Below are 26,437 nucleotides of genomic sequence, written 5' to 3'. Positions count from 1 at the left end.
GCTACATTCTAATATTGTGTTGTTTTGATGGCTACATTCTAATATTGTGTTGTTTTGATGGCTACATTCTAATACTGTGTTGTTTTGATGGCTACATTCTAATACTGTGTTGTTTTGATGGCTACATTCTACAACTGTGTTGTTCTGATGGCTACATTCTAATATTGTGTTGTTTTAATGGATACATTCTAATATTGTTGTAATGGCTGTCGTAGGAATAGAGAGGACCAAGGCGCAGCGGGTTGCATGTTCATCATATTATTTTATTAACTAAATGTGAACACGAGAAAAACAAGAAAACAGAGAACGACAGACCGACAGTTTCACAGGCTAAATAATAACAGCAGTGCGAAATACAACTACCCACAAATCCCCAGGTGAAAACAAGCAACTAATATATGACTCCCAATCAGGAACAACGACGTACAGCTGTTCCTGATCGGGAGCCACACAGACCACACAGAAATAAACAAACTAGAAAACCAACCTAGAATACAAAACCCAGAACATACACCAAAACCCCGTAATACAAAAATAAAACACCCCTCTACAATACACATAACCCCCGAACCACATAAAACAAATACCCTCTGCCACGTCCTGACCAACCTACAAATTCAAATAACCCCTATACTGGTCAGGACGTGACAATTGTGTTGTTTTGATGGCTACATTCTAATATTGTGTTGTTTTGATGGCTACATTCTAATATTGTGTTGTTTTGATGGCTACATTCTACAACTGTGTTGTTTTGATGGCTACATTCTAATATTGTGTTGTTTTGATGGCTACATTCTAATATTGTATTGTTTTGATGGCTACATTCTACAACTGTGTTGTTTTGATGGCTACATTCTAATATTGTGTTGTTTTGATGGCTACATTCTAATATTGTGTTGTTTTGATGGCTACATTCTACAACTGTGTTGTTTTGATGGCTACATTCTAATATTGTGTTGTTTTGATGGCTACATTCTAATATTGTGTTGTTTTGATGGCTACATTCTACAACTGTGTTGTTTTGATGGCTACATTCTAATATTGTGTTGTTTTGATGGCTACATTCTAATATTGTGTTGTTTTGATGGCTACATTCTACAACTGTGTTGTTTTGATGGCTACATTCTAATATTGTGTTGTTTTGATGGCTACATGTACCCGTCACATTGACCTGTTTATACCCGTCACATTGACCTGTGCTTACCTGTCACATTGACCTGTTTATACCCGTCACATTGACCTGTTCTTACCTGTCACATTGACCTGTTTATACCCGTCACATTGACCTGTTCTTACCCGTCACATTGACCTGTTCATACCTGTCACATTGACCTGTTCATACCCGTCACATTGACCTGTTTATACCTGTCACATTGACCTGTTCATACCCGTCACATTGACCTGTTCATACCTGTCACATTGACCTGTTCATACCCGTCACATTGACCTGTTCATAACCGTCACATTGACCTGTTCATACCCGTCACATTGACCTGTTCATACCCGTCACATTGACCTGTTCATACCTGTCACATTTACCTGTTCATACCTGTCACATTTACCTGTTCATACCTGTCACATTGACCTGTTCATACCTGTCACATTGCCTTAGAGTATTATAGTATTATATTATAGTGTTGCATTGTGAATGTCTACTGATCAATCAGGTTTGATTACATAACTTTGTTTATGTCCTTTGATAAACTGGTTCTACAACAGATTCCACCAATATGAGGATAGTTCTGCTGGGTACGCCTGGATCAGGGAAGAGTGCAACAAGAAACACCATCCTGGGGAGAGAGGTGTTTAGAGAGGAGACTGGATCAGGGAAGTGTGTGTTGGGGAAAAGAGAGGTGGAGGGGAGGAGTGATTGACACTGTGATTGACACTCCTGGGATTTACAGCACAACACTGACTGAAGAACAACTGAATGAGGAAATGAAAAGGTGCATCTCTCTCTCTCTTCTCCAGGCCCCAACGTGTTCCTTCTGGTTATCAGGCTGGAGAGATTCACACAGGAAGACAGGAACGCTTCACCGTGGATCCAGGAAAACTTTGGTGAGTAGGCCTTGAGATACACCATTGTGTTATTTACCGGAAGAGAAAAACTAACCAGGAAGCAATGGGAGGACTTTGAGAGGACTGAAACAACTAAACAACCAATCAGTGTGTGTGGAGGAGGGCATTATGCTCTCAACAGTAAGTCAGAGGTCCACACCACTCAGGTCACAGAGCTGCTGAAGAAGATAGAAGAGATGGAGGAGGACACTACCTAGAGGAGAGGTACCAGGAGAGAAGGAAGAGAAAGGAGGAGATGAATGAGAGGGAGAGGGAATTAGAGAGGAGAGAGGAAGTGGTGTGGAGGATGGAGGAGAAGTTATTAAGGAATGCACAGAGAAAGGAGGAGAAGAATAAAATAAGAGAAGAGACAGGAAAGGTGGCAGAAGGAAATAGAAGAGAAGAAGAGACAGGAGGAGGGGGAACTTTTCTTATTAGCAACGGTTGCAGGTGGGTTAGCAATACTAGCTGCAGCGTTTTTTTGGGCCAAACAATAGATTGAATAAGGTGTTTTTGGTTGAATGTTGAATGCTGATTGAATGTTTCATCTCCTGACCACAGAAGTTACAGCTACTAATGAAATGTTTTGTTCCCATCAATAAGTTCTTTATATAGAAATGAGATCTTATGACATATAAAAGTATGGATATTTAAGGTATTGTGATATGAGGGTGACGTTGCCTAGCGGTTAAATGTTGGGCCAGTAACTAAAAGGTCGTCGGTTGGAATCCCCGAGCCGACTAGGTGAAAAATCTGTCGATATGCCCTTGATCAAGGCACTTAACCCAAAACTCTCCTGTAAATCGCTCTGGAAAAAAGCATCTGCTAAATGACTCAAATGTAGTATGATATGAATTTATGTCAGATTAACGATTTGATGTTCTACCAACACTTTTGTTCATCTTAGTTGAACTGGAATCCCCTTTGTGTTTGACCCACAACAGTATTTCTTCAATAGAAAATATGTAGTACTGCATCTCCTTAGTCATTGATATTGGATATCATGTCAAATAAAATAAAATAGGCATAATTGTTTTGTAATTTTAACAAAATAAGCCCAGAAACATTTGACACGTTTGTAGCAAACTTAAAGGCAACACAAATGAGTGTGACAAATGTATTAGTTTGTTTCTCTTGAAATGCTGCTGTCATACCTAACAATTACTCTACAGGTAGATACCACAAGATTATTAATAAGGCAGAGCTAGGAGTTTTCCAAAACTGTGTGTGTGAGTGTGTGTGTCAAGCCGGCAGCTCAGTAATGTGAGAGTTGTTGGCCACCTCTGCATCATAAAACCAGTTCCTCCAGCAACATGCAAACCACACTTCTATAGTTCCTCCTATTCTTTTCTGATCTCTCAGAATTTACATTTTAGTCATTTAGCAGACGCTCTTATCCAGAGCGACTTACAGTAGTGAATGCATACATTTCATACATTTTTTCCGTACTGGTCCCCCCGTGGGAATCGAACCCACAACCCTGGCGTTGCAAACACCATGCTCTACCAACTGAGCCACACGGGACCACTAGAATCATTAACATGTTCTAATACAGAGGATAGTGGTTTTTAATTAAACCAGTGTACCATTTCAAACATGGTTTACTTTGAGAATTTAATTATGTACAGATATAGGATCTTAATTTGATCACTCTTTTGTTGCAAATTTGTAGTGTATTTTTAAATACAGTTTTAAAAAGGCTTCTAGAGTTTGTATTTTCCACTTAGAAACTTCAGACTTTCTCTTTCTCCCATTTTACTTTAATCTTCTCTTAACTTCTCCTCTTCCTGTTATCTAGCTTCCTCCTCCTATTTCCTCTCCTCCTCCTGTTATCTAGCTTCCTCCTCCTATTTCCTCTCCTCCTCCTCTCTGATCTTCCTCTGAGCCTCCTGGTACATCTCCTTGGTGTAATAGTGTCCATTCTGCTTCACCATCTCCTCTATCTTCCTCAGCTGGGAACTCATCTATAAACCGTGGGCACATAGAAAATAGACGCTAAAATGTGCGTGCGCCAGTTTTCACGCAAAAGAAACTGAACATGACGTGAGAATGTGCTTTCCTCCCCGCAAACGTTACACCATGTACATGCACAGTTGCTAGTGGTTGAAGTATTTCATTGGAAGAAGGCAAAAGTAGCCTAGTAGCCTTGTAGCCTAGTAGCCTTGTCAAAATGTGGAATACAGTACCTTCAGAAAGTATTCTACATTTTGTTGTATTGAAAACTGATTTTAAAATTCGATCACCCATCTACACACTATACCCCACAATGACAAAGTGAAAACTTCTTTTTAGAAATCTTTGCAAATGTATTAAAAAAAGAAATACAGAAAAATGACATGTACTTAAGTTTTCAGCACCCTGAGTCAATATATTTTAGAATCATCTTTGGCAGTTTCTAGGTAAGTCTCTAAGAGCTTTATAGACCTGGATTGCACACATGATTCATTTTTTAAATTCTTCAAGCTCTGTCAAGTTGGTTGTTGTAGACAGCCATTTTCAAGTCTTGCCATAGATTTTCAAGCCTATTTAAGTCAAAACTGTAACTAGGCCACTCAAGAACATTCAATGTCGTCTTGGTAAGCAACTCCAGGGTATATTTGGCCTTTTGTTTTAGGTGAATGTCTCCTAGTATCTGTTGGAAAGCAGACTGAACCAGGTTTTCCTCTAGGATTTTGACCTATTCTGTTTCTTTATCATAAAAAAACTCCCTAGTCCTTGTCAATGACAAGCATTCCCATAACATGATGCTGCCACCACCATGCTTGAAAACATTAAGAGTGGTACTCAGGGATGTGTTGTGTTGGATTTAGAAGAGACATCGGCTCATGTAGGATGAGTCACAAATGGCACCATATTCCCTTAATAGTGCACTACTTTCTACCAGGACCCTAGTGCACTACTTTCTACCAGGACCCTAGTGCACTACTTTCTACCAGGACCCTAGTGCACTATAAAGTGAATAGGGTGCCTTTTGGGAAAAAACCCACATGTACCTCCACAACACAAACATCCTTCTGAAAGTCAACTTCACCTGGGTACCTGTGAGACAGACAAAGGAGCTGAAGGAGGCCGGTTTATAATCTGTGTCATTTTTACAACAGTGTAATGTTAACTAAACAGAATGGGTTTATAATCCGTGTCATTTTTACAACAGTGTAATGTTAGCTAAACAGAATGGGTTTTAATCTGTGTCATTGCCAAACATACTGGCTTTTCCGTAACCTTCACATATGTTCAACAGATTGTGTTTGTGTCCGGTTGCTAAGCAAATGTTTTGTAAGCTAAATTGACTTTTACACAGGTACAGTGCCTTCGGAAAGTATTCAGACCCCTTGACAATTTCCACATTTTGTTACGTTACAGCCTTATTCTAAAATGGATTAAATAAAAACATGTCCTCAGCAATCTACACACAATACCCCCCTTTTTACCCCATAATGAGATCCCAATACCCCATAATGACATCACAATACCCCATGATAACAAAGCAAAAACAGGTTCTTAGACATTTTTGCTCATAAAATATATATTTTTTAAAATGTTTCTATGAGACTCAAAATTGAGCTCCGGTGCATCCTATTTCCATTTATCTTCCTCTACAACTTCATTGGAGTCCACTTGTGGTAAATTCAATTGATTGGACATGATTTGGAAAGGCACACACCTGTCTATATAAGGTCCCACAGTTGATCGTGTATGTCAGAGCAAAAACCAAGCCATGAGGTTGAAGGAATTGTCCATAGAGCTCAGAGACAGGATTGTGTCGAGGCACAGATCTGGGGAAGGGTACCAAAAATTGCCTGCATCGTGGAATGTCCCACAGTGGCCTCCATCATTCTTAAATGGAAAAAGTTTAGAAACACCAAGACTCTTCCTAGAGCTGGCAGCCAGGCCAAACTGAGCAATCGGGGGAAGGGCCTTGGTCAAGGAGGTGACCAAGAATCTGATGGTCACTCTGACAGAGCTCTAGAGCTCTTCTGTGGAGATGGGAGAACCTTCCAGAAGGACAACCATCTCTATAGTACTCCACCAATCAGGCCTTTATGGTAGAGTGGCCAGACGGACGCCACTCCTCAGTAAAAGGCACATGTCAGCTTGGAGTTTGCCAAAAGGTACCGTAAGACTCTCAGACCATGAGTAACAAGATTCTCTGGCCTGATTGCCAAGCCTCACTTCTGGAAGAAACCTGGCACCATCCCTACTGTGAAGCATGGAGAAAATGTGGATTTGAAGTGAAAAATGTGATAAACTCCCCAAATACAGGTGTGCCAAGCTTGTAGCGTCATACGATAGAAGACTCAAGGCTGTAATTGCTGAATACTTATATAAATGTGAAATTTCTGTTTATTATTTTTAATAAATTAGCAAAAAAAATCTAAAAAACTGTTTTTGCTCTGTGATTATTGGGTATTATGTGTAGATTGATGAGGGGGAAAAACGATTTAATACATTTTAGAATAAGGCTGTAACCTCACAAATTCTGGAAAAAGTCAAGGGGTCTGAATACTTTCCCAAGGCACTGTACAGTCGTAGCCAAAAGTTTTGAGAATGACACAAATATTAATTTTCACAAAGTTTGCTGCTTCAGTGTCTTTAGATATTTTTGTCAGATGCTACTATGGAATACTGAAGTATAATTACAAGCATTTCATAAGTGTCAAAGGCTTTTATTGACAATTACATGAAGTTGATGCAAAGAATCAATATTTGCAGTGTTGACCCTTCTTTTTCAAGACCTCTGCAATCTGCCCTGGCATGCTGTCAATTAACTTCTGGGCCACATCCTGACTGGCAGCCCATTCTTGCATAATCAATGCTTGGAGTTTGTCAGAATTTGTGGGTTTTTGTTTGTCCACCCGCCTCTTGAGGATTGACCACAAGTTCTCAATGGGATTAATGTCCCTCTATACTTCCTGTTTCTTCAAGTTCAGAACCACCACGATACAAACAACAACAAAAACAGTGAGCAAGGCAATGACCTTCCATTGATGTTGTTGAATGAACTGGTCTATGGCCTCCTTCAGTTTCACTCCAGCAACGATTCCAATGATTAACGCCAGGAATCCAACAATAACCACCATCGGCCCACAATCTGGCATATCAGCAGCTGTGACACACATACACACAGAGTATTAATCATTTAGATTCTGCTGCATTTAACAGTATTCAGCAGATCTGTCATTTATTGATACTTTAAAGAATAAAAACGAAACAAGTGGTTATCTTTTACTTTGGCATCCCTATCAGTTTTATGTCCCCCATTCTGTTGGACTACAATAGTAGAGTATCACTACTGAACTGTCCTCTCCTATAGGATAGGGAAGCTGTTACACTACAATAGTACAGCATCACTACTGAACTGTCCTCTTCCATATGAAAGGGAAGTTTGGGTTTTAATCATGGTAAAGCACTCACCTGAAGACATAATGTTGTACTTTTCCTCTGTTGTCATTCCTGATCTCAATTCAACTCAATGAAGAGGGTGTCTACAATACAGCATTGAAATTAGACAATGAAGTGATGTTGTTTACTGGTTAAACAATGAACATAGAACAGAATAAACAATGAACATAGAAAAGAATAAACATAGATCATAAAGAAGAAATAACACAGAACAGAAGAGAATTAACATAGAACAGAATAAACACAGAACAGAATAAACACAGAACAGAAGAGAATAAACATAGAACAGAATAAACACAGAACAGAAGAGAATTAACATAGAACAGAATAAACACAGAACAGAATAGAATTAACATAGGACAGAATAAACACAGAACAGAAGAGAATAAACACAGAACAGAATAAACACAGAACAGAAGAGAATTAACATAGAACAGAATAAACACAGAACAGAATAAACACAGAACAGAAGAGAATAAACATAGAACAGAATAAACACAGAACAGAAGAGAATTAACATAGAACAGAATAAAACACAGAACAGAATAAACACAGAACAGAATAAACACAGAACAGAAGAGAATAAACATAGAACAGAATAAACACAGAACAGAAGAGAATTAACATAGAACAGAATAAAACACAGAACAGAAGAGAATTAACATAGGACAGAATAAACACAGAACATGGAACATAATAAACATAGAACACAATAACAGATTAAACAGAACAAACTGTTTCACAATAAACAACGAGTCTATTGATTCACCCTTGCTTCAATCTACATTACATAATAAAAAAATCCCCATTAAAAGCCATCACTTTAAGTTAAAGATACTGTATGTGTTGTTTCGCATGGGCTGCTTCTCAATCTCAAAACTGAAGAACATACGCACGTCCATGCACTTTCCGCAGGTGCTGGAGATGTAGGCAAAGTCATGGAAAAGTGTGCAGCGTTTTCCTTTCTGTTTTCCAATGCTTCTCAATCTACCAAATCCGCCTATATCGGAATTCTGCATCTGCGGTGGAGGAAGGTCGTCGAGATACAGCGGTGTTTGTCAGACCATGAGGCATCGCGAAAATCGGTCTTCTCACTAAAACGGCTGTAGCGTCTGAACGGTTTGGCCTACAAACGATGTTCTTCGTTTTTCTCTACGAACCCCAGACGTGTTAACAGACTCGCCTGAAGTCAGTACCGCCGATGTACCAACTTCTGTCTGTAGAGTCTGAACGGTTTGGGCTACACACTAGTATGACCCCACTATGGAAAGGGGAGATTCTCACAAGCACGATGGTATGTGACGGGACTCATCTAAAGTAACTGGTACCATTTAAAAAAATGAATGGAGGTATGTAGGTAGTTTTGTGGTAGTTATGTAGGTAGTTTTTATGTGTCCATATCTCCTAGATATAGGAATGTCCCCATGTTTTCCTCATTTACAAAGCAGTACTTGGGACGTTAGCGTGTATCCTATCATACACATTGTTCAGGTATCCTTGATTTCATAAAATTAAACCATTCAACACCTACCTGTTACTTTGTCCCGTCTGTCTCTGCTGCCTCAGTTAATGTTGTTGATGATGATATTGTGATGGTGAGGATTTAAGTTTCATTTTCCCTTAACTGAAACCAAGCTGAGAGGCACCACACCCATTCATAGTTCACTACTGCTTAGTGCCAGATACAAACCATTACTATGACAGGATAATAATACAAGCAGTACAGCTATGACTACACCAATCTGGAATTCCCCTTCAGTCACAATTCTTGTTCTAAAATGAAGGAATGTCCAATAGAACGTTATTTTCACTTTGTTGCTTTTCTCATGTACTAACTATCTCTTGTATTTGTTTAGAGATCTGTAGTCGCATGGTATATCGATATCATTCTGAGAGACCTGTAGTCACATGGTGTATTAATATCATTCTGTTAGAGGGATCTGTGGTCACATGGTATATTAATATCATTCTGTTAGATCTGTAGTCGCATGGTATATCGATATCATTCTGAGAGACCTGTAGTCACATGGTGTATTAATATCATTCTGTTAGATCTGTAGTCGCATGGTATATCGATATCATTCTGAGAGACCTGTAGTCACATGGTGTATTAATATCATTCTGTTAGAGAGATCTGTAGTCACATGTTATATTAATATCATTCTGTTAGATCTGTAGTCACATGGTATATTAATATAATTCTGAGAGACCTGTAGTCACATGGTATATTAATATCATTCTGTTAGAGAGACCTGTAGTCACGTGGTATATTAATATCATTCTGTTAGAGAGATCTGTAGTCACATGGTATATTAATATCAATCTGTTAGAGAGACCTGTAGTCACATGGTATATTAATATCATTCTGTTAGATCTATAGTCACATGGTATATTAATATCATTCTGTTAGATCTGTAGTCACATGGTATATTAATATCATTCTGTTAGAGATCTGTAGTCACATGGTATATTAATATCATTCTGTTAGATCTGTAGTCACATGGTATATTAATATCATTCTGAGAGACCTGTAGTCACATGGTGTATTAATATCATTCTGTTAGAGAGATCTGTAGTCACATGGTATATTAATATCATTCTGTTAGATCTGTAGTCACATGGTATATTAATATCATTCTGTTAGATCTGTAGTCACATGGTATATTAATATCATTCTGAGAGACCTGTAGTCACATGGTATATTAATATAATTCTGTTAGATCTGTAGTCACATGGTATATTAATAGCATTCTGTTAGATCTGTAGTCACATGGTATATTAATATCGTTATGTTAGAGAGATCTGTAGTCACATGGTATATTAATATAATTCTGTTAGAGATCTGTAGTCACATGGTATATTAATATCATTCTGTTAGATCTGTAGTCACATGGTATATTAATATCATTCTGTTAGAGAGACCTATAGTCACATGGTATATTAATATCATTCTGTTAGATCTGTAGTCACATGGTATATTAATATCATTCTGTTAGAGAGATCTGTAGTCACATGGTATATTAATATCATTCTGTTAGAGAGATCTGTAGTCACATGGTGTATTAATATCATTCTGTTAGATCTGTAGTCACATGGTATATTAATATCATTCTGTTAGAGAGACCTGTAGTGACATGGTGTATTAATATCATTCTGTTAGATCTGTAGTCACATGGTGTATTAATATCATTCTGTTAGAGAGATCTGTAGTCACATGGTATATTAATATCAATCTGTTAGAGAGACCTGTAGTCACATGGTATATTAATATCATTCTGTTAGAGAGATCTGTAGTCACATGGTATATTAATATCATTCTGTTAGATCTGTAGTCACATGGTATATTAATATCATTCTGTTAGAGAGACCTGTAGTCACATGGTATATTAATATCGTTCCGAGAGACCTGTAGTCACATGGTATATTAATATCATTCTGTTAGAGAGACCTGTAGTCACATGGTATATTAATATCATTCTGTTAGAGAGACCTATAGTCACATGGTATATTAATATCATTCTGTTAGAGAGATCTGTAGTCACATGGTATATTAATATCATTATGTTAGAGAGACCTGTAGTCACATGGTATATTAATATCAATCTGTTAGAGAGACCTGTAGTCACATGGTATATTAATATCATTCTGTTAGAGATCTGTAGTCACATGGTATATTAATATCATTCTGTTAGAGAGATCTGTAGTCACATGTTATATTAATATAGTTCCGAGAGACCTGTAGTCACATGGTATATTAATATCATTCTGTTAGAGAGATCTGTAGTCACATGTTATATTAATATAGTTCCGAGAGACCTGTAGTCACATGGTATATTAATATCATTCTGTTAGAGAGATCTGTAGTCACATGGTGTATTAATATCATTCTGTTAGAGAGATCTGTTGTAACATGGTATATTAATATCATTCTGTTAGATCTGTAGTCACATGGTATATTAATATCATTCTGTTAGAGAGACCTGTAGTCACATGGTGTATTAATATAATTCTGTTAGATCTGTAGTCACATGGTATATTAATATCATTCTGTTAGAGAGATCTGTAGTCACATGGTATATTAATATCATTCTGTTAGATCTGTAGTCACATGGTATATTAATATCATTCTGTTAGAGAGATCTGTAGTCACATGGTGGATTAATATCATTCTGAGAGATCTGTAGTCACATGGTATATTAATATCATTCCGAGAGACCTGTAGTCACATGGTATATTAATATCATTCTGTTATAGAGACCTGTAGTCACATGGTATATTAATATCATTCTGTTAGAAAGATCTGTAGTCACATGGTGTTTAAATATCATTCTGTTAGAGAGATCTGTAGTCACATGGTATATTAATATCATTCTGTTAGATCTGTAGTCACATGGTAAATTAATATAATTATGTTAGACAGAGCTGTAGTCACATGGTATATTAATATCATTCTGTTAGAGAGACCTGTAGTCACATGGTATATTAATATTGTTCCGAGAGACATATAGTCACATGGTATATTAATATCATTCTGTTAGATCTGTAGTCACATGGTATATTAATATCATTCTGTTAGATGGATCTGTAGTCACATGGTGTATTAATATCATTCTATTAGAGAGATCTGTTGTAACATGGTATATTAATATCATTCTGTTAGATCTGTAGTCACATGGTATATTAATATCATTCTGTTAGAGAGACCTGTAGTCACATGGTGTATTAATATAATTCTGTTAGATCTGTAGTCACATGGTATATTAATATCATTCTGTTAGAGAGATCTGTAGTCACATGGTATATTAATATCATTCTGTTAGATCTGTAGTCACATGGTATATTAATATCATTCTGTTAGAGAGATCTGTAGTCACATGTTGGATTAATATCATTCTGAGAGATCTGTAGTCACATGGTATATTAATATCATTCTGTTAGAGAGACCTGTAGTCACATGGTATATTAATATCATTCTGTTAGAGAGATCTGTAGTCACATGGTATATTAATATTGTTCCGAGAGACATATAGTCACATGGTATATTAATATCATTCTGTTAGATCTGTAGTCAAATGGTATATTAATATCATTCTGTTAGAGAGATCTGTAGTCACATGGTGTATTAATATCATTCTGTTAGAGAGATCTGTAGTCACATGGTAAATGAATATCATTCTGTTAGATCTGTAGTCACATGGTATATTAATATCATTCTGTTAGAGAGATCTGTAGTCACATGGTAAATGAATATCATTCTGTTAGATCTGTAGTCACATGGTATATTAATATCATTCTGTTAGAGAGATCTGTAGTCACATGGTATATTAATATCATTCTGTTAGATCTGTAGTCACATGGTGTATTAATATCATTCTGTTAGAGAGATCTGTAGTCACATGGTGTATTAATATCATTCTGTTAGAGAGACCTGTAGTCACATGGTATATTAATATCGTTCCGAGAGACCTGTAGTCACATGGTATATTAATATCGTTCCGAGAGACCTGTAGTCATATGGTATATTAATATCATTATGTTAGAGAGATCTGTCGTCACATGGTGTATTAATATCATTCTCTTAGAGAGATCTGTAGTCAAATGGTATATTAATATCATTCTGTTAGAGAGACCTGTAGTCACATGGTATATTAATATCGTTCCGAGAGACCTGTAGTCACATGGTATATTAATATCATTATGTTAGAGAGACCTTTAGTCACATGGTATATTAATATCATTCTGTTAGAGAGATCTGTAGTCACATGGTATATTAATATCATTCTGTTAGAGGGATCTGTAGTCACATGGTATATTAATATCATTCTGTTAGAGAGATCTGTAGTCACATGGTATATTAATATCATTCTGTTAGAGAGATCTGTAGTCACATGGTATATTAATATCATTCTGTTAGAGAGATCTGTAGTCACATGGTATATTAATATCATTCTGTTAGAGAGATCTGTAGTCACATGTTATATTAATATCGTTCCGAGAGACCTGTAGTCACATGGTATATTAATATCATTCTGTTAGAGAGATCTGTAGTCACATGGTATATTAATATCATTCTGTTAGAGAGACCTGTAGTCACATGGTATATTAATATCATTCCGAGAGACCTGTAGTCACATTGTATATTAATATCATTCTGTTATAGAGACCTGTAGTCACATGGTATATTAATATCGTTCCGAGAGACCTGTAGTCACATGGTATATTAATATCATTCTGTTAGAAAGATCTGTAGTCACATGGTGTTTAAATATCATTCTGTTAGAGAGATCTGTAGTCACATGGTATATTAATATCATTCTGTTAGATCTGTAGTCACATGGTATATTAATATCATTCTGTTAGAGAGACCTGTAGTCACATGGTATATTAATATCATTCTGTTAGAGAGACCTATAGTCACATGGTATATTAATATCATTCTGTTAGATCTGTAGTCACATGGTATATTAATATCATTCTGTTATAGAGACCTGTAGTCACATGGTATATTAATATCATTCTGTTAGAAAGATCTGTAGTCACATGGTGTTTAAATATCATTCTGTTAGAGAGATCTGTAGTCACATGGTATATTAATATCATTCTGTTAGATCTGTAGTCACATGGTAAATTAATATAATTATGTTAGACAGAGCTGTAGTCACATGGTATATTAATATCATTCTGTTAGAGAGACCTGTAGTCACATGGTATATTAATATTGTTCCGAGAGACATATAGTCACATGGTATATTAATATCATTCTGTTAGATCTGTAGTCACATGGTATATTAATATCATTCTGTTAGATGGATCTGTAGTCACATGGTGTATTAATATCATTCTATTAGAGAGATCTGTTGTAACATGGTATATTAATATCATTCTGTTAGATCTGTAGTCACATGGTATATTAATATCATTCTGTTAGAGAGACCTGTAGTCACATGGTGTATTAATATAATTCTGTTAGATCTGTAGTCACATGGTATATTAATATCATTCTGTTAGAGAGATCTGTAGTCACATGGTATATTAATATCATTCTGTTAGATCTGTAGTCACATGGTATATTAATATCATTCTGTTAGAGAGATCTGTAGTCACATGTTGGATTAATATCATTCTGAGAGATCTGTAGTCACATGGTATATTAATATCATTCTGTTAGAGAGACCTGTAGTCACATGGTATATTAATATCATTCTGTTAGAGAGATCTGTAGTCACATGGTATATTAATATTGTTCCGAGAGACATATAGTCACATGGTATATTAATATCATTCTGTTAGATCTGTAGTCAAATGGTATATTAATATCATTCTGTTAGAGAGATCTGTAGTCACATGGTGTATTAATATCATTCTGTTAGAGAGATCTGTAGTCACATGGTAAATGATTATCATTCTGTTAGATCTGTAGTCACATGGTATATTAATATCATTCTGTTAGAGAGATCTGTAGTCACATGGTAAATGAATATCATTCTGTTAGATCTGTAGTCACATGGTATATTAATATCATTCTGTTAGAGAGATCTGTAGTCACATGGTATATTAATATCATTCTGTTAGATCTGTAGTCACATGGTGTATTAATATCATTCTGTTAGAGAGATCTGTAGTCACATGGTGTATTAATATCATTCTGTTAGAGAGACCTGTAGTCACATGGTATATTAATATCGTTCCGAGAGACCTGTAGTCACATGGTATATTAATATCGTTCCGAGAGACCTGTAGTCATATGGTATATTAATATCATTATGTTAGAGAGATCTGTCGTCACATGGTGTATTAATATCATTCTCTTAGAGAGATCTGTAGTCAAATGGTATATTAATATCATTCTGTTAGAGAGACCTGTAGTCACATGGTATATTAATATCGTTCCGAGAGACCTGTAGTCACATGGTATATTAATATCATTATGTTAGAGAGACCTTTAGTCACATGGTATATTAATATCATTCTGTTAGAGAGATCTGTAGTCACATGGTATATTAATATCATTCTGTTAGAGGGATCTGTAGTCACATGGTATATTAATATCATTCTGTTAGAGAGATCTGTAGTCACATGGTATATTAATATCATTCTGTTAGAGAGATCTGTAGTCACATGGTATATTAATATCATTCTGTTAGAGAGATCTGTAGTCACATGGTATATTAATATCATTCTGTTAGAGAGATCTGTAGTCACATGTTATATTAATATCGTTCCGAGAGACCTGTAGTCACATGGTATATTAATATCATTCTGTTAGAGTGATCTGTAGTCACATGGTATATTAATATCATTCTGTTAGAGAGACCTGTAGTCACATGGTATATTAATATCATTCCGAGAGACCTGTAGTCACATGGTATATTAATATCATTATGTTAGAGAGATCTGTAGTCACATGGTGTATTAATATCATTCTCTTAGAGAGATCTGTAGTCACATGGTATATTAATATCATTCTGTTAGAGAGACCTGTAGTCACATGGTATATTAATATCGTTCCGAGAGACATATAGTCACATGGTGTATTAATATCGTTCCGAGAGACCTGTAGTCACATGGTATATTAATATCATTCTGTTAGATCTGTAGTCACATGGTATATTAATATCATTCTGTTAGATCTGTAGTCACATGGTGTATTAATATCATTCTGTTAGAGAGATCTGTAGTCACATGGTATATTAATATCATTCTGTTAGAGAGATCTGTAGTCACATGGTATATTAATATCGTTCCGAAAGACCTGTAGTCACATGGTATATTAATATCGTTCCGAGAGACCTGTAGTCACATGGTATATTAATATCATTCTGTTAGAGAGATCTGTAGTCACATGGTGTTTTAATATCATTCTGTTAGAGAGACCTGTAGTCACATGGTATATTAATATCATTCTGTTAGAGATCTGTAGTCACATGGTGTTTTAATATCATTCTGTTAGAGAGACCTGTAGTCACATGGTATATTAATATCATTCTGTTAGAGAGATCTGTAGTCACATGGTATATTAATATAATTCTGTTAGAGATCTGTAGTCACATGGTATATTAATATAATTCTGTTAGATCTGTAGTCACATGGTATATTAATATAATTCTGTTTGATCTGTAGTCACATGGTATATTAATATCATTCTGTTAGAGAGACCTGTAGTCACATGGTGTATTAATATCATTCTGTTAGAGAGACCTGTAGTCACATGGTGTATTAATATCATTCTGTTAGAGAGATCTGTAGTCACATGGTATATTAATATCATTCTGTTAGATCTGTAGTCACATGGTATATTAATATCATTCTGTTAGAGAGACCTGTAGTCACATGGTGTATTAATATCATTCTGTTAGAGAGATATGTAGTCACATGGTATATTAATATCATTCTGTTAGATCTGTAGTCACATGGTATATTAATATCATTCTGTTAGAGAGACCTGTAGTCACATGGTGTATTAATATAATTCTGTTAGATCTGTAGTCACATGGTATATTAATATCATTCTGTTAGAGAGATCTGTAGTCACATGGTATATTAATATCATTCTGTTAGATCTGTAGTCACATGGTGTATTAATATAATTCTGTTAGATCTGTAGTCAAATGGTATATTAATATCATTCTGTTAGAGAGATCTGTAGTCACATGGTATATTAATATAATTATGTTAGAGAGACCTGTAGTCACATGGTATATTAATATCATTCTGTTAGAGAGATCTGTAGTCACATGGTATATTAATATCATTCTGTTAGAGAGATCTGTAGTCACATGGTATATTAATATCATTCTGTTAGAGAGACCTGTAGTCACATGGTATATTAATATCGTTATGTTAGTGAGATCTGTAGTCACATGGTATATTAATATAATTCTGTTAGATCTGTAGTCACATGGTATATTAATATCATTCTGTTAGATCTGTAGTCAAATGGTATATTAATATCATTCTGTTAGAGATCTGTAGTCACATGGTATATTAATATCATTCTGTTAGAGAGATCTGTAGTCACATGGTATATTAATATCATTCTGTTAGAGAGACCTATAGTCACATGGTATATTAATATAATTCTGTTAGATCTGTAGTCACATGGTAAATTAATATCATTCTGTTAGATCTGTAGTCACATGGTATATTAATATCGTTCCGAGAGACCTGTAGTCACATGGTATATTAATATCGTTCCGAGAGACCTGTAGTCACATGGTATATTAATATCATTATGTTAGAGAGATCTGTAGTCACATGGTGTATTAATATCATTCTCTTAGAGAGATCTGTAGTCACATGGTATATTAATATCATTCTGTTAGAGAGATCTGTAGTCATATGGTATATTAATATCATTCTGTTAGAGAGATCTGTAGTCACATGGTGTATTAATATCATTCTGTTAGAAAGATCTGTAGTCACATGGTGTATTAATATCATTCTGTTAGATCTGTAGTCACATGGTATATTAATATCATTCTGTTAGAGAGATCTGTAGTCACATGGTATATTAATATCATTCTGTTAGAGATCTGTAGTCACATGGTATATTAATATCGTTATGTTAGAGAGATCTGTAGTCACATGGTATATTAATATAATTCTGTTACAGATCTGTAGTCACATGGTATATTAATATCATTCTGTTAGATCTGTATTCACATGGTATATTAATATCATTCTGTTAGAGAGATCTGTAGTCACATGGTGTATTAATATCATTCTGTTAGAGAGACCTGTAGTCACATGGTATATTAATATAATTCTGTTAGATCTGTAGTCACATGGTATATTAATATCATTCTGTTAGAGAGATCTGTAGTCACATGGTATATTAATATCATTCTGTTAGAGAGATCTGTAGTCACATGGTGTATTAATATCATTCTGTTAGAGAGACCTGTAGTCACATGGTATATTAATATCATTCTGTTAGATCTGTAGTCACATGGTATATTAATATCATTCTGTTAGAGAGATCTGTAGTCACATGGTATATTAATATCATTCTGTTAGAGAGACCTGTAGTCACATGGTATATTACTATCATTCTGTTAGATCTGTAGTCACATGGTATATTAATATCATTCTGTTAGAGAGACCTGTAGTCACATGGTATATTAATATCATTCTGTTAGAGGGATCTGTAGTCACATGGTATATTAATATCATTCTGTTAGAGAGACCTGTAGTCACATGGTGTATTAATATCATTCTGTTAGATCTGTAGTCACATGGTATATTAATATCGTTCCGAAAGACCTGTAGTCACATGGTATATTAATATCGTTCCGAGAGACCTGTAGTCACATGGTATATTAATATCATTCTGTTTGAGAGATCTGTAGTCACATGGTGTATTAATATCATTCTGTTAGAGAGATCTGTAGTCACATGGTGTATTAATATCATTCTGTTAGATCTGTAGTCACATGGTACATTAATATCATTCTGTTAGAGAGATCTGTAGTCACATGGTATATTAATATCGTTCCGAGAGACCTGTAGTCACATGGTATATTAATATCATTCTGTTAGAGAGACATGTAGTCACATGGTATATTAATATCGTTCCGAGAGACCTGTAGTCACATGGTATATTAATATCATTCTGTTAGAGAGACCTGTAGTCACATGGTATATTAATATCATTCTGTTAGAGAGATCTGTAGTCACATGGTGTTTTAATATCATTCTGATAGAGAGACCTGTAGTCACATGGTATATTAATATCATTCTGTTAGAGATCTGTAGTCACATGGTATATTAATATCATTCTGTTAGAGAGACCTGTAGTCACATGGTGTATTAATATAATTCTGTTAGATCTGTAGTCACATGGTATATTAATATCATTCTGTTAGAGAGATCTGTAGTCACATGGTATATTAATATCATTCTGTTAGATCTGTAGTCACATGGTGTATTAATATAATTCTGTTAGATCTGTAGTCACATGGTATATTAATATCATTCTGTTAGAGAGATCTGTAGTCACATGGTATATTAATATAATTATGTTAGAGAGACCTGTAGTCACATGGTATATTAATATCATTCTGTTAGAGAGATCTGTAGTCACATGGTATATTAATATCATTCTGTTAGAGAGACCTGTAGTCACATGGTATATTAATATCGTTATGTTAGTGAGATCTGTAGTCACATGGTATATTAATATAATTCTGTTAGATCTGTAGTCACATGGTATATTAATATCATTCTGTTAGATCTGTAGTCAAATGGTATATTAATATCATTATGTTAGAGAGATCTGTAGTCACATGGTATATTAATATCATTCTGTTAGAGAGATCTGTAGTCACATGGTATATTAATATCATTCTGTTAGAGAGACCTATAGTCAAATGGTATATTAATATAATTCTGTTAGATCTGTAGTCACATGGTAAATTAATATCATTCTGTTAGATCTGTAGTCACATGGTATATTAATATCGTTCCGAGAGACCTGTAGTCACATGGTATATTAATATCGTTCCGAGAGACCTGTAGTCACATGGTATATTAATATCATTATGTTAGAGAGATCTGTAGTCACATGGTGTATTAATATCATTCTCTTAGAGAGATCTGTAGTCACATGGTATATTAATATCATTCTGTTAGAGAGATCTGTAGTCATATGGTATATTAATATCATTCTGTTAGAGAGATCTGTAGTCACATGGTATATTAATATCGTTCCGAGAGACCTGTAGTCACATGGTATATTAATATCATTATGTTAGAGAGACCTTTAGTCACATGGTATATTAATATCATTCTGTTAGAGAGATCTGTAGTCACATGGTATATTAATATCATTCTGTTAGAGGGATCTGTAGTCACATGGTATATTAATATCATTCTGTTAGAGAGATCTGTAGTCACATGGTGTATTAATATCATTCTGTTAGAAAGATCTGTAGTCACATGGTGTATTAATATCATTCTGTTAGATCTGTAGTCACATGGTATATTAATATCATTCTGTTAGAGAGATCTGTAGTCACATGGTATATTAATATCATTCTGTTAGAGATCTGTAGTCACATGGTATATTAATATCATTCTGTTAGAGAGACCTGTAGTCACATGGTATATTAATATCGTTCCGAGAGATCTGTAGTCACATGGTATATTAATATCATTCTGTTAGAGAGACCTGTAGTCACATGGTATATTAATATCATTCCGAGAGACCTGTAGTCACATGGTATATTAATATCATTCTGTTATAGAGACCTGTAGTCACATTGTATATTAATATCGTTCCGAGAGACCTGTAGTCACATGGTATATTAATATCATTCTGTTAGAGAGATCTATAGTCACATGGTGTTTTAATATCATTCTGTTAGAGAGATCTGTAGTCACATGGTATATTAATATCATTCTGTTAGAGATCTGTAGTCACATGGTATATTAATATCATTCTGTTAGATCTGTAGTCACATGGTATATTAATATCATTCTGTTAGAGAGACCTGTAGTCACATGGTATATTAATATCATTCTGTTAGAGAGATTTGTAGTCACATGGTGTATTAATATCATTCTGTTAGAGAGACCTGTAGTCACATGGTATATTAATATCATTCTGTTAGAGAGATCTGTAGTCACATGGTATATTAATATCATTCTGTTAGAGAGACCTGTAGTCACATGGTATATTAATATCGTTATGTTAGTGAGATCTGTAGTCACATGGTGTATTAATATAATTCTGTTAGAGATCTGTAGTCACATGGTATATTAATATCGTTATGTTAGATCTGTATTCACATGGTATATTAATATCATTCTGTTAGAGAGATCTGTAGTCACATGGTGTATTAATATCATTCTGTTAGAGAGACCTGTAGTCACATGGTATATTAATATAATTCTGTTAGATCTGTAGTCACATGGTATATTAATATCATTCTGTTAGAGAGATCTGTAGTCACATGGTATATTAATATCATTCTGTTAGAGAGACCTGTAGTCACATGGTATATTACTATCATTCTGTTAGATCTGTAGTCACATGGTATATTAATATCATTCTGTTAGAGAGACCTGTAGTCACATGGTATATTAATATCATTCTGTTAGAGGGATCTGTAGTCACATGGTATATTAATATCATTCTGTTAGAGAGACCTGTAGTCACATGGTGTATTAATATCATTCTGTTAGATCTGTAGTCACATGGTATATTAATATCGTTCCGAAAGACCTGTAGTCACATGGTATATTAATATCGTTCCGAGAGACCTGTAGTCACATGGTATATTAATATCATTCTGTTTGAGAGATCTGTAGTCACATGGTGTATTAATATCATTCTGTTAGAGAGATCTGTAGTCACATGGTGTATTAATATCATTCTGTTAGATCTGTAGTCACATGGTACATTAATATCATTCTGTTAGAGAGATCTGTAGTCACATGGTATATTAATATCGTTCCGAGAGACCTGTAGTCACATGGTATATTAATATCATTCTGTTAGAGAGACATGTAGTCACATGGTATATTAATATCGTTCCGAGAGACCTGTAGTCACATGGTATATTAATATCATTCTGTTAGAGAGACCTGTAGTCACATGGTATATTAATATCATTCTGTTAGAGAGATCTGTAGTCACATGGTGTTTTAATATCATTCTGTTAGAGAGACCTGTAGTCACATGGTATATTAATATCATTCTGTTAGAGATCTGTAGTCACATGGTATATTAATATCATTCTGTTAGAGAGATCTGTAGTCACATGGTATATTAATATCATTCTGTTAGAGATCTGTAGTCACATGGTATATTAATATAATTCTGTTAGACCTGTAGTCACATGGTATATTAATATCATTCTGTTAGAGAGATCTGTAGTCACATGGTGTATTAATATCATTCTGTTAGAGAGATATGTAGTCACATGGTAAATTAATATAATTATGTTAGAGATCTGTAGTCACATGGTAAATTGATATCATTCTGTTAGAGAGACCTGTAGTCACATGGTGTATTAATATCATTCTGTTAGAGAGATATGTAGTCACATGGTATATTAATATCATTCTGTTAGATCTGTAGTCACATGGTATATTAAAATCATTCTGTTAGAGAGACCTGTAATCACATGGTGTATTAATATCATTCTGTTAGATCTGTAGTCACATGGTATATTAATATCATTCTGTTAGAGAGATCTGTAGTCACATGGTATATTAATATTATTCTGTTAGATCTGTAGTCACATGGTGTATTAATATAATTCTGTTAGATCTGTAGTCACATGGTATATTAATATCATTCTGTTAGAGAGATCTGTAGTCACATGGTATATTAATATAATTATGTTAGAGAGACCTGTAGTCACATGGTATATTAATATCATTCTGTTAGAGAGATCTGTAGTCACATGGTATATTAATATCATTCCGAGAGACCTGTAGTCACATGGTATATTAATATCATTCTGTTATAGAGATCTGTAGTCACATTGTATATTAATATCGTTCCGAGAGACCTGTAGTCACATGGTATATTAATATCATTCTGTTAGAGAGATCTATAGTCACATGGTGTATTAATATAATTCTGTTAGAGAGATCTGTAGTCACATGGTATATTAATATCATTCTGTTAGAGATCTGTAGTCACATGGTATATTAATATCATTCTGTTAGAGAGATCTGTAGTCACATGGTATATTAATATAATTCTGTTAGAGAGATCTGTAGTCACATGGTGTATTAATATCATTCTGTTAGAGAGATCTGTAGTCACATGGTGTATTAATATCATTCTGTTAGAGAGATCTGTAGTCACATGGTATATTAATATCATTCTGTTAGAGAGACCTGTAGTCACATGGTATATTAATATCATTCTGTTAGAGAGACCTGTAGTCACATGGTATATTAATATCATTATGTTAGTGAGATCTGTAGTCACATGGTGTATTAATATAATTCTGTTAGAGATCTGTAGTCACATGGTATATTAATATCGTTATGTTGAGATCTGTAGTCACATGGTATATTAATATCATTCTGTTAGAGAGATCTGTAGTCACATGGTGTATTAATATCATTCTGTTAGAGAGACCTGTAGTCACATGGTATATTAATATAATTCTGTTAGATCTGTAGTCACATGGTATATTAATATTATTCTGTTAGAGAGATCTGTAGTCACATGGTATATTAATATCATTCTGTTAGAGAGACCTGTAGTCACATGGTATATTAATATCATTCTGTTAGAGATCTGTAGTCACATGGTATATTAATATCATTCTGTTAGAGAGACCTGTAGTCACATGGTATATTAATATCATTCTGTTAGAGGGATCTGTAGTCACATGGTATATTAATATCATTCTGTTAGAGAGACCTGTAGTCACATGGTGTATTAATATCATTCTGTTAGAGATCTGTAGTCACATGGTATATTAATATCGTTCCGAAAGATCTGTAGTCACATGGTATATTAATATCGTTCCGAGAGACCTGTAGTCACATGGTATATTAATATCATTCTGTTAGAGAGATCTGTAGTCACATGGTGTATTAATATCATTCTGTTAGAGAGATCTGTAGTCACATGGTGTATTAATATCATTCTGTTAGAGAGATCTGTAGTCACATGGTACATTAATATCATTCTGTTAGAGAGATCTGTAGTCACATGGTATATTAATATCGTTCCGAGAGACCTGTAGTCACATGGTATATTAATATCGTTCTGTTAGAGAGACATGTAGTCACATGGTATATTAATATCGTTCCGAGAGACCTGTAGTCACATGGTATATTAATATCATTCTGTTAGAGAGATCTGTAGTCACATGGTATATTAATATCATTCTGTTAGAGAGATCTGTAGTCACATGGTGTTTTAATATCATTCTGTTAGAGAGACCTGTAGTCACATGGTATATTAATATCGTTCTGTTAGAGATCTGTAGTCACATGGTATATTAATATCGTTCTGTTAGAGAGATCTGTAGTCACATGGTATATTAATATCATTCTGTTAGAGATCTGTAGTCACATGGTATATTAATATAATTCTGTTGAGATCTGTAGTCACATGGTATATTAATATCATTCTGTTAGAGAGACCTGTAGTCACATGGTGTATTAATATCATTCTGTTAGAGAGATATGTAGTCACATGGTAAATTAATATAATTATGTTAGAGATCTGTAGTCACATGGTATATTAATATCATTCTGTTAGAGAGACCTGTAGTCACATGGTGTATTAATATCATTCTGTTAGAGAGATCTGTAGTCACATGGTATATTAATATCATTCTGTTAGATCTGTAGTCACATGGTATATTAATATCATTCTGTTAGAGAGATCTGTAGTCACATGGTGTATTAATATCATTCTGTTGAGATCTGTAGTCACATGGTATATTAATATCATTCTGTTAGAGAGATCTGTAGTCACATGGTATATTAATATCATTCTGTTAGATCTGTAGTCACATGGTGTATTAATATAATTCTGTTAGATCTGTAGTCACATGGTATATTAATATCATTCTGTTAGAGAGATCTGTAGTCACATGGTATATTAATATCATTATGTTAGAGAGACCTGTAGTCACATGGTATATTAATATCGTTCTGTTAGAGAGATCTGTAGTCACATGGTATATTAATATCATTCTGTTAGAGAGATCTGTAGTCACATGGTATATTAATATCATTCTGTTGAGAGATCTGTAGTCACATGGTATATTAATATCATTCTGTTAGAGAGATCTGTAGTCACATGGTATATTAATATCGTTATGTTAGTGAGATCTGTAGTCACATGGTATATTAATATAATTCTGTTAGAGATCTGTAGTCACATGGTATATTAATATCATTCTGTTAGAGAGATCTGTAGTCACATGGTATATTAATATCATTCTGTTAGAGAGATCTATAGTCACATGGTATATTAATATAATTCTGTTGAGATCTGTAGTCACATGGTGTATTAATATCATTCTGTTAGAGAGATCTGTAGTCACATGGTATATTAATATCATTCTGTTAGATCTGTAGTCACATGGTATATTAATATCGTTCAGAGAGACCTGTAGTCACATGGTATATTAATATCGTTCCGAGAGACCTGTAGTCACATGGTATATTAATATCATTATGTTATAGAGACCTGTAGTCACATTGTATATTAATATCGTTCTGATAGATCTGTAGTCACATGGTATATTAATATCATTCTGTTAGAGAGATCTGTAGTCACATGGTGTATGAATATCATTCTGTTAGAGAGATCTGTAGTCACATGGTATATTAATATCATTCTGTTGAGAGATCTGTAGTCACATGGTATATTAATATCATTATGTTAGATCTGTAGTCACATGGTATATTAATATCATTCTGTTAGAGAGACCTGCAGTCACATGGTATATTAATATCATTCTGTTAGAGAGATCTATAGTCACATTGTGTATTAATATCATTCTGTTAGAGAGACCTGTAGTCACATGGTATATTAATATCATTCTGTTAGAGAGACCTGTAGTCACATGGTATATTAATATCATTCTGTTAGAGAGAACTGTAGTCACATGGTATATTAATATCATTCTGTTAGAGAGACCTGTAGTCACATGGTATATTAATATCGTTCTGTTAGAGAGACCTGTAGTCACATGGTATATTAATAACGTTCCGAGAGACCTGTAGTCACATGGTATATTAATATCATTCTGTTAGAGAGATCTGTAGTCACATGGTATATTAATATCATTCTGTTAGAGAGATCTGTAGTCACATGGTGTATGAATATCATTCTGTTAGAGAGACCTGTAGTCACATGGTGTATTAATATCGTTCCGAGAGACCTGTAGTCACATGGTATATTAATATCGTTATGTTAGAGAGACCTGTAGTCACATGGTATATTAATATCATTCTGTTAGATCTGTAGTCACATGGTATATTAATA

The 26,437-nt window shown here is 34.4% G+C and overlaps 1 long non-coding RNA gene across 3 annotated transcripts in view; it reads right to left on the bottom strand.

Annotated features, from left to right (window-relative positions):
• Positions 1–6,709: 6,709 nt before the first annotated feature.
• The window catches only part of LOC106594610 (uncharacterized), a 35,080-nt gene continuing 15,352 nt past the window's right edge, over positions 6,710–26,437 (bottom strand). Inside the window, exons 1-3 of one of the 3 annotated variants that reach the window (XR_006757881.1) lie at positions 8,993–9,266; positions 7,474–7,544; positions 6,710–7,165 (exon numbers count right to left, since the gene is read on the bottom strand). This is a non-coding gene — a long non-coding RNA (uncharacterized lncRNA). Of the gene's footprint in view, positions 7,166–7,473; positions 7,551–8,992; positions 9,267–26,437 lie in introns of those variants that run through there. The other 2 variants (XR_006757882.1, XR_006757880.1) reach the window with 2 other exon arrangements.

The sequence above is a fragment of the Salmo salar genome, chromosome ssa12 (assembly GCF_905237065.1).
Source record: "Salmo salar chromosome ssa12, Ssal_v3.1, whole genome shotgun sequence".
Classification (NCBI taxonomy): domain Eukaryota; kingdom Metazoa; phylum Chordata; class Actinopteri; order Salmoniformes; family Salmonidae; genus Salmo; species Salmo salar.
The sequence above is the reverse complement of the archived record's forward strand: the minus strand, read 5'-3'. Positions and strand labels throughout refer to the sequence as shown.